General features: G+C 51.3%; 1 long non-coding RNA gene across 1 annotated transcript; it reads left to right on the forward strand.

The window, feature by feature from the left end:
• Positions 1-36: 36 nt before the first annotated feature.
• On the forward strand, positions 37-3,964 carry LOC127668198 (uncharacterized). Its single transcript, XR_007974027.1, has 2 exons — positions 37-1,547; positions 1,959-3,964. It is a non-coding gene; the product is annotated as an uncharacterized LOC127668198 (long non-coding RNA).
• The last annotated feature ends 5,273 nt before the right edge of the window (positions 3,965-9,237 follow it).

A 9,237-nucleotide genomic window follows, 5' to 3' on the forward strand; every position in this document is an offset into this window, starting at 1 on the left:
GCCGGGGGCGGAGCGGGGCGCGTGCCCACCCGCGTGTGGCAGCGTCGAGAGGCGCAGCGAGGAGACCCCACTCAGTGGTCCGGGACCGAGCGCCCGGCGCTACCTCCATCCCTGCGCTTGAGGCTACCTTGCGGGGTGCCCCAGAGCAACTTTCTGGGGAGTTGGTGGCACAGAACCTTCCAGTGGGATTTCTGGAGTTCTCCCAGAGCCTCCAAATCCGAAGTCGCGCCTCTGGCAGCCTGTGAAGCCCGGGGCAATTTGTTTAGTTAGTTCGGCCGTCACCAGGGTGGCTCCCGCTTTCTTAACGTCCGCAGGGCCGAGGTGGGTCAAACCAGGCCAGCCTGGTGTGTGCGGATGCCATCTCTGCCTGTGGTGCCTACTGGATCTCTGAGACTCAGTTTCCTCCGTTATAAAAGCAAGGAAGCCAACCTACCACACGTGTAAAATAGACTTCCATGCCAGTAGCCTGCAATGGCGCTGAGATTCTGCACTCCTGAATGGCTGGCCCAGAACTGAAGAGAGATTTCCAGGGCCATGCCTCAGGCCCTAACCAGCTTTCACTTGTATCTTGGATATCTTCACAGAGCAAAGGGCTAAATTTCTTTTTCCTCAAGAAAATCTCATGTACAACGTCGGTGGTTCTCAACCTTCCTAATGCTTCGCTCTTTAATATAATTCATATTGTGGTGACCCTAACCATAAAACTACTTCCTTGCTACTTCATAACTGTAATTTTGCTACTGTTGTGAGTAGTGATCTGTGTTTTCTGATGGTCTCCCCTGTGAAAGGGTCATTCGCTACCAAAGCTGTCCCGACGCATAGGTTGAGAACAGCTGCTGTAGATGGTGGTGTGCCCACCCCTCTGCTATGCAAAGTGAAGCTAATAAGGAGTGGGTGAGTTTGGAACATTTATACTCTGCTTTTGGCACACTCAGAGACCTCTCCACTTTGGACCTCAGTTTCCCACAGAGACAAGAGGAAGGAGAAGAGTTTGGATTAGGTGTCCCTAAAAAACTGACTCTACACTACACCCGCATCCAGCCTAGATGTTGGAGTATGTGGCTCCCCTCCTAAAGCAACCCAACTTGAGAGTAAATTGGGATCAAAACATGCTTTGGGTATGAGGTGAGCTGCTGACAGGAGTCAGTTGTGGTTGGTCTGGGGACCAGATTTCATACATTTGGGGTCTCCAGATCCCTGTGGCCTGGCTTTTACCTTCTCACCTTTCATTCTACCCAGCCAGAGCAAGCCATGCTTCCCCTAGCCTCAGGTCACCCACAGAGACTCTGGAGCTCCCAGGCAGGGCCTGAAGTGGTTCTAGGGACCCTGACAGGAGGATGTGGTGGAGAAGGCAATGATTTCTCCTGACTCCTGTCCCATCTCATCAAGTGGGGGCTGATTCCAACACAGGTCAGGACTACTATTCCTGGGGATTTGATTACACACACACACACACACCTCTTTGACTACAGGCAAAGTGCCAAGCCCTTCCGGAGCAAAGCTGAATAGACCGCCAGGCCCTGCCCTCTAGCTGTTCCCATTGTTCTGTGAGTTTCATTTTCAACTTCTCAGCCACTAAGGCTTTTAAGAGACCAAAGCCTGGCTTCAGCTAGTGTCAAAACTGCTGAGAGAAAGGTGGGAGGGACTAGAAACAGACCTAAAGTTTTCTACACACTCACACACACACACACACACAGAGAGAGAGAGAGAGAGAGAGAGAGAGAGACTGAGACTGAGATGTGGCCCTCTTGGAGACTCTGTTGAAGGCATCCCCAGCTTCTTGAGCCAGTTCATGAAGAAAAGGGACACCATTTCCTCATTCTCCTTCTTTCCTAGGCCTCACTTTGTCTCAAGGGGACAAGAGGGATACAAGAGAGCTCACTAGGAACAGGTTGCAGAGAAACTCTGAGTCCAGTTCCAGCCTCCTCTCCTACAGCAGCCCCTCCCTACCTTTTCAGCCCCCAACAGAACACTATCCAGGTGACCACCACATGGAAACTTGTCCCATTCTACAGCCCTACCATGTGCCTTTGAAGTATCACACAGAGGAAACACATTCATTGAAATCATGACCAGCAAACAGGTATTAGTACTCTTGTGCTGGGTGTGTGGCCCTGGACAACTCATCCCCACCTATGCCTGCCTGACCCCCTAGTGTTTCCTCTCCTATAGGTACTGTGAATGTCTAAAGAGAGCTGCCGGAAATATTCATGCAGTACCAGGCACAATTAACTCTGCCACTACCATGCATGGTGCTGCATGCTTGGAGTCCCAGGACTCAGGAGGCTGAAAGAAGGGTTTTGTTGTAAATTGGAGACAATACACCAGCTGAGCAGATGAAGCTCAGGGAAATTAATTGCTGCCCAAAGTCCTACAGCTCAGGGTAGTTACTTTGTTTTGTTTTGAGGCAGTTTCACAATGTAGCCCCGGGCTGGCCTCAAGTCATGATGGTCCTCCAGACTCAGCCTCTGGGGTGCTGGGATCACAGTTCTGACAATGCTACACCCAGCTTGCCACAGCTTGTTGTATCCCTCCTTGTCTCAAATGTATCCATCTCAGTTTTCCTTCTGTACTTTGTAGTCTTTTAAAGAAAACGGAGTAAATGAGCTGTTTCTTTCTCCCACCTCTCCTAACCTAGTCTACACTAAAATACCTATTGAACGGAATCACTGTGTATCAATTCCAGAGGCAAAACTAATCCCTTCTCTCTTTCTCTGGCTCCGAGATGGCTTTTGGAAACCCTGTGTCACTCCTTTTATTACAAACTCCTCGGCCCTCCTACAAGAACCTGGGCCACTCTGGGATTACAAATGGAGCTTTCTGCCTCTAGGTCACTGATTCTGCTACCATCTGTCAGCACGGATTGATTGAAGAGACTGGCCCTGCTCAGCAGATCAGTGGCTTGTGAGAACTGAGCCAGTGTGTCTGCTTCAGCTGCAGGCTGGTGTCCTTCCCAGTACCAGCTGACTCTCTTGAGCAACGGAACAGCCTCACCTCTATCCTTCCTTCAGCAGACTCCTGCTCTCCTTCCTCTTGGGAGGGACCACTAGCTAACAACTCTAACACACTAAGAGGAAAGCCGGGATTCCTCCTTCAGAATCCTGAGGCTTCACCTCTAGTCTTGCAGGAGACAGCTTACAAAAGTCTGTGGTTGACAGAAGGGGAAACTCCCCCCAACACCATGCTGTGCCTGTCCCAAGCCAGGTATTTTCCCCAGGCAGAGTGGAAATGCAGAGCATGCTCAGGCACACAGGCATAGCTTGATGCTCTCTCTGGGCATGCCTTCATTCCACAGGATCACCTGCAAGTTCTTTTCTCAGGCAAAGTTAAGAAAGGCTATAAAGCCTTGGGTGGGATGCCCAAGACTTAATGGAGAGAACTACTGCCCCTGCTATGCACAAGAGACCTGTGCCCAAAGCAGTAGAAAGAGGTAACAAAGATGGGGCCCTGCAGAGCCTTGTATCTTGTGAAGGATTTGGTGAGACTGTTGTAGTCTCACGGTGGCCTCTGCTAACCAGCTTGCCCTTCCACTCTGCCCTACAAGATCAAAGTCATGACCACTGGTCCCACTGGGCTGTTTGTCCTTTTTTGTTGTTATTGTTACTGGACATTCCTACTTCCATCTGGTGTCTGGTACACTATACAAGAAAAGACAGCATAGTCACAAAAATTACATATTGCTGATGATGAGACAGCCCAGAGGATACCAGGAACTGGGCAGACTTCCCCTATCACCCTAATTAATGTTCAAGAGTACCTGATGAGATTGATACTGATATCACACCCCACTTGACAAATGCAGCCTCCGAGATACAGGGAAATTTAAGTAACTTGTCCTAAGTCATTAAACTTGAAAGAGGCAGAGCTGGGATTATCCTAGGTTCCTAGTGATTGTACTTTTAACGGCCCAGCTTCCTAGTGCTTAGGGACTACGGGGGGGGGGGGGGGGGGGGGGGGGGAAGGGGCAGCCAGCTGGCAGGTCCAAAGTCTCGGGTGACCAAGAAAAGAAACCATAGAGAACAAAGGACTCAGTGGCAGCCTCCCTCCACAGTATACTGAGGTTCTAGAGACTGTCTGGGGAATTCATGCCTAGCAGCAGCATTCATTTTACCACAGATGAAGAAGGACCCTGAAGGCAGATGGTAGGAGACATCAGCTCACCACCCAGCTTGAAATCCACTGAACCTCTGGGCTGGAGTCTTCCTGAGCAGCCACTGGCACGGAAACAGCAACACAGATCACAAAACTGGGGACCAGTATGCTCTCACCAGCGTGTACTCTTCAGCAAATCACTACTGACTTTAAGGTCTTGACTTTTTTATCTGTAAACTGGGATTTGAGCCATAGGAAGCAGGTGTTCTTCCTGCCTCCTGGGAATGGGGTCCCTTCCCTAGGTGATGCTTTTCACGTCTAACTAAAAGCCTGTGAGGCACCAGTGAGGATACTGAGCAGAAATAAGCACACAGAGAGGTGAGTGACGAGTTCCACGTGAGGTAGTCAGCAGAAGGCAACTGGGATTGGGACCCAGCCTTCTGGCTCCAGAGCGTCCACTAAGTCACTCAGTGCTCAGCGTTAGCAATGAATGAATGATCTGACTGTAGAACTAAGGGAGGCACAGTCTAAACATCAACTCACTTAATCCTTGTAGCAAACCTGTGAGGTAGATAACTGTTCTTCCTTTTGCAGATAAGGAAACTGAGGCACAGCAGTTAGGAGGGGTCTGAGCTAAAAAGCAGCCAGGCTAGTAGGGCTGCCAAGCCCCTGCATCGCTTCATCATGCAATAACAATGGGAGGTTCCTTTCCATTGGGATTATTTCTGCTTGAAAGCTCAAGACTTTTAGCCACATCATTGTCTGGGCGCCACAGGAAGGCAGTGCCACATGCTGAGGCATGCTGGGAAAAGACTTTGTTCCATCCTGTTTTGTTGACATGCTCTTCATTTTTAAGCCTGAAACCCAAGTTTCCTGCTAAGAATGCAAACGGTGGGGAAAAATGTAGCCACGATAACGGCCACTGCTTCTGAGCCACACTGTTTCTCTGGCTTAGGACTCTGTGTGTGTCATTTAACCTCAGCCTTCAGGAAGCCAGAGCGCTGCCCCAGTGCACTGCAGAAGAGGTCCAAAGTTGCTAGGAAGATGCTCAAAGATACACAGCTATTTGGTGCTGGGTCCGTCCCCTCAATCTCTCTCTCTCTCTCTCTCTCTCTCTCTCTCTCTCTCTCTCTCTCTCTCTCTGTCTGTCTGTCTGTCTCTGTCTGTCTCTGTCTCTCGACCACAGCAGCTGCCTTGCAGGAAGACCCTGAGGCTCTTGAACTGGATATCATGGTGGCAATGGTTCTGCTCAGCTTCCGCCCTCACCTTGTACTAGGGTCCAGGTGCAGGTGCAGAGCTAGGTGTTGCCTTCTCAATGAGGATGGCTCAGAAATGGGGACATTGGTGTTTCCCCTCCAGAGACTTGGGAATGACTGCCCTGCCACCAAACCTATTGTCTTCCAGAAAAAGATCCATCATGTGAGCAGCCTCGTTCCTGCCCTGCATCCATCGCCCCGAGAGTCTCAAGGACAGCGGCCAAGCACATGCGTGATGCCCCGAGCACAGAGCAGCGGAAGTGCTGGGTTCTCCGATTCGCAGCCAGGCCTTGACTCCAGCCTCTCTTTTGCGAGACACTTTCACCCCACCGCCCACCCACTGCAGTCCCATAAGCACTTCTTCCTGGCTTAACAGTGTGCAGTGGCTGCTGAGTGGCTTCCGAAGTCCCACTCTCCTGGATAAAAAGCCCTCTCTTGGCTTAGCTCACAGTGCCAACCTCCACTCCCTTGTTTCATTGTCTCTGCCAAATCAAACAAGTTGTGTCCCTGGCCTGGCCTATTCTCAGAGGCAGAAGAGCCTGCCTCCGTAGAGACTAAGGTATTTCTACATTGCTTTCTCGGGTCCGACTCAAATGCTGCCTCCTTAATAACCATCCATTCATTCGCTCAGCACTGACTGAGCATCATATTCCAAGCACTGACTAAAGGGTCCTCGTTGTCCTGATGTTTGTGGTCCTATGGGGCTTCATGTTGATGCTGGATGAGTTCCAGGGAGAGGTTGAGGTTCCGCGTGGACAAAGGCCCTGAGGCAGGAGGAAGCAGAGAGCAGAAAGGGGGAGGGGGCAGGCAGTGCAAGTCAAAGGAAAACAGAGGTGCAGCTACAGCACATTGCGGGACATGGTCTTGGTAAAAGGAGGAGTCATAGGTTCTTAGACAGCACCACAAACCCACCTTTCCAGCTGCCCAAGCATCCCACATCCCTGTCTCTGATCTTTGGGGGGTAATTTTCACATCCTTTCTCCTAGGCTGAGCTCAAGGGCAGTACTGGCCTCTGACCAAATAGTTTCATCCCTACTAGCTGACCCAGTGCCTGGAACAAGGAACTGTTCAGAAACCTCAGTTGCATGACCTGGGTGACCACATATCCCCCCTAGGGGCAAGGCTGCCTAAGGACCTTCCTCATTCTCTGCAAGTTCCAGAGTCCGGAGGTTTCAGTGGAGCCACAACTCCAGAAGCCCTTGAGAGCAGAGCGAGCTCTGTTTGACGTCCATGCCCAGCATCAGGATGGGAACTACACAGGATCTACTGGTCATCATGCAAAGGACCAGAAACCAAAAGGAAAGTTGTCACAGCTGCTTACAATGCACATTCCACATGAGCAATCCCAGAGTCAACCTTCAGAGGTGAGGTCCGATACTGCCCTGACTTCAGATGAGGAAACTGAGGAAAGGAGGACCCCCAGGGGAGTCGTGAAAACAAAGCCAAGACTAGCACCTGATCAGAGTTTAGACTCCCTGTGGTCCTCCTATACGGCTAACAGTCTTTCCAGACATTTCTTTCACAACTGTTTCTAACTGACATATTTCACCAGGATGTCAGTCACACCAGCAGTGGGAGCCAGCACACCAGTTCTCAGAAGCTCTATTCCTCTGCATCAGAACTGACTGCACGCTCAGCTCCCAGGCACCAAGGCTGGCCACTTAGCCAAGGCAGAGAGGCTTCGGCCTGGCATGCTGCAGGGACTCAGTGAACACCGAGCGTGAATGGCAGCGAGCCTGAGCTGACTTCAGAGATAACAAAGGAAAACACGCCTGCAGCTTTCACGGGCACAGGCCTCCGTGCTGAATTATCTCCTGTGCTAACCCACAGCATTCTCACTGCGGTGCTAGGAGTGCTGCAGGTCCAGTGCTGCTTCCCACTGACGGGTGCATACAAAGGCGAAAGGCATCGGTAAGTACTTAGCCTGAGGATGCCAGGTGGCACGTGGCTGAGACAGTATCTGAGCCCATGCAGTGCACTGAGGTGAATGTGTACAGAAACATCTTGGGCAAGAAGGAACAAATGTTGCTGAAGAGCCACAGCCATGGGACACACCCCTTCTTCCCACACACCTGTTTATCCCTGCAGCAAGCAATGGCAGACTTGCACTCCTGAACCTCCTGTTGGTAGTGGCTGGCCTCCCAGCATCATAATGTGCTTCTCTCCTCCTTCGGTAGCAGGTAGGTACAAGAACCTTCAGGGGCGTCCCTGAGCTCTGGGGCCCAGAGCGTTTTCGTCCCAGGGAGATTATTACTGCTCGCTGCAAAGGACTGCCGCACACACAGCTTCCTCAGTAGCCTCAAACCGACAGCTCTTCTGAGGAAGTGAGGTGCCACAGCTACCCAACACAGTCTCCGTGGAGCTGAGTGGCTGGTTCTAAAGTGTGTACTAGGGGGAGGAGGTAGTACTCATGACCCCTGGGATCCTCCATGGTAGTCAGTCACCTGCCAGAGCCATCTGTGGCCAGCTCCCAAACCCCACAATACCCAATACCTGGATGTATTCACATATGGTCCAGGCCTAGGTACTGAGCAGCCCTGTTTTCTTGGACGGAGGCCAGACCCTCTGGGCCCCTCTCCTAGCCTTCGTACAGTGCCAGTGGGGAGTGTTAGTAGGCAAGCTAGGCAGAATGAGAGGGAAGAACATCCTTTCTAGAAAAACCAGTGGGCAGATGCTACTGCCCAAGGCACAGCCTACATGGAAGCCATCCAAGAAAATCAGTAACAGGAAAATCAGAGCCCTTCAAGGAAGCAGGAAACCAAAGTAGACCTAAGCCCCTCTCCACAAAAAGGGAGTCTGCGGTCCCCGATGATGCCATGCCATACTCAGGGCCACTCAGGACCTCAGTGGCTCTGCCATGTGTCTAACCAGTGGCTCATTTGCAACGGTGTGTGGGCCACTGCTGATCTCCAGGGCTCACGTCCTAGCAAGCTACTTCCCTCTGGTCTTACCCACAATAACCAGAGATGTAGGTTCAGCCTTGTCCAGAAAATGCCAAGTCTCTAGAGCTCTTCCCCTGAACTTTCAGCTCCGGTCTCCCTATATCTCCATGCTGCCCTAGCCGAGCTCAGGGCAGGAAGAGACTATTAACGTAGGCAGTCAGGCCATGCCTGCCCAGTTTACAGTAAGTGCCACAATAACCACCCCCATTTCATAGCTAGGGAAACTGAGGCTTGGAGGGAGTATGCAATTGATACCTAGATATCCATCCAAGAGCCTTCACTCTTCTGGGCTGTCCTCTCTTCAAACTAACAGTTTCCAAGTGCTGCTAGCCCAAAGAGCACAGCTCTAAGATGGCTGGTCTGAGAAAAGTCCTGTCTGTAACCTTCATCAGAGCCCTTCCACATGCTTATCACTACCACCCCAGGACACCAAGACTCAAGGCACATGACCAGTCTGAATATTACGCAGAGACCAAACCCAAGCGGTCTGGCCTTGAGGCTTTGACCACCTTCTATGCTACCACTTTGGTCAAACCCAGGGCTGGGGAGCTAGCCAACCAGACTCTGTGGGAGCTCCAGGTCACCCCAGGGGTCCAGCTTGGAGATGCAGCTCTAGGAACCTGCCTCAAAATTCACCACATCACTTCCCTCAGAAATGTTGCCTCCAGCTCCGAATGTAGCCTGTCTGGCCCAGAAGTGCAGCACAGAGCCCTCCGGGTTTAATCGTAGTGGGAAACAGAAGAGGAGTTAAAGTAAGGAAATTCATACTAGTCTAAATTCAAGTGTAGAACCATCCGCAGATCCCCATACCCCAAGGCAGCTAGCAGGCCTGACCTGGCAGGAGCTGGCAAGATTCTGGAGAGTAGCCTTAAGACATAAACATAGGACTAGAGAGATGGCTCAGAGGTTGAGAAAACTGTTCTTCCAGAGGTCCTGAGTTCAATTCC

Source organism: Apodemus sylvaticus, chromosome 17 (genome assembly GCF_947179515.1).
Source record: "Apodemus sylvaticus chromosome 17, mApoSyl1.1, whole genome shotgun sequence".
In the NCBI taxonomy this organism is placed as follows: domain Eukaryota; kingdom Metazoa; phylum Chordata; class Mammalia; order Rodentia; family Muridae; genus Apodemus; species Apodemus sylvaticus.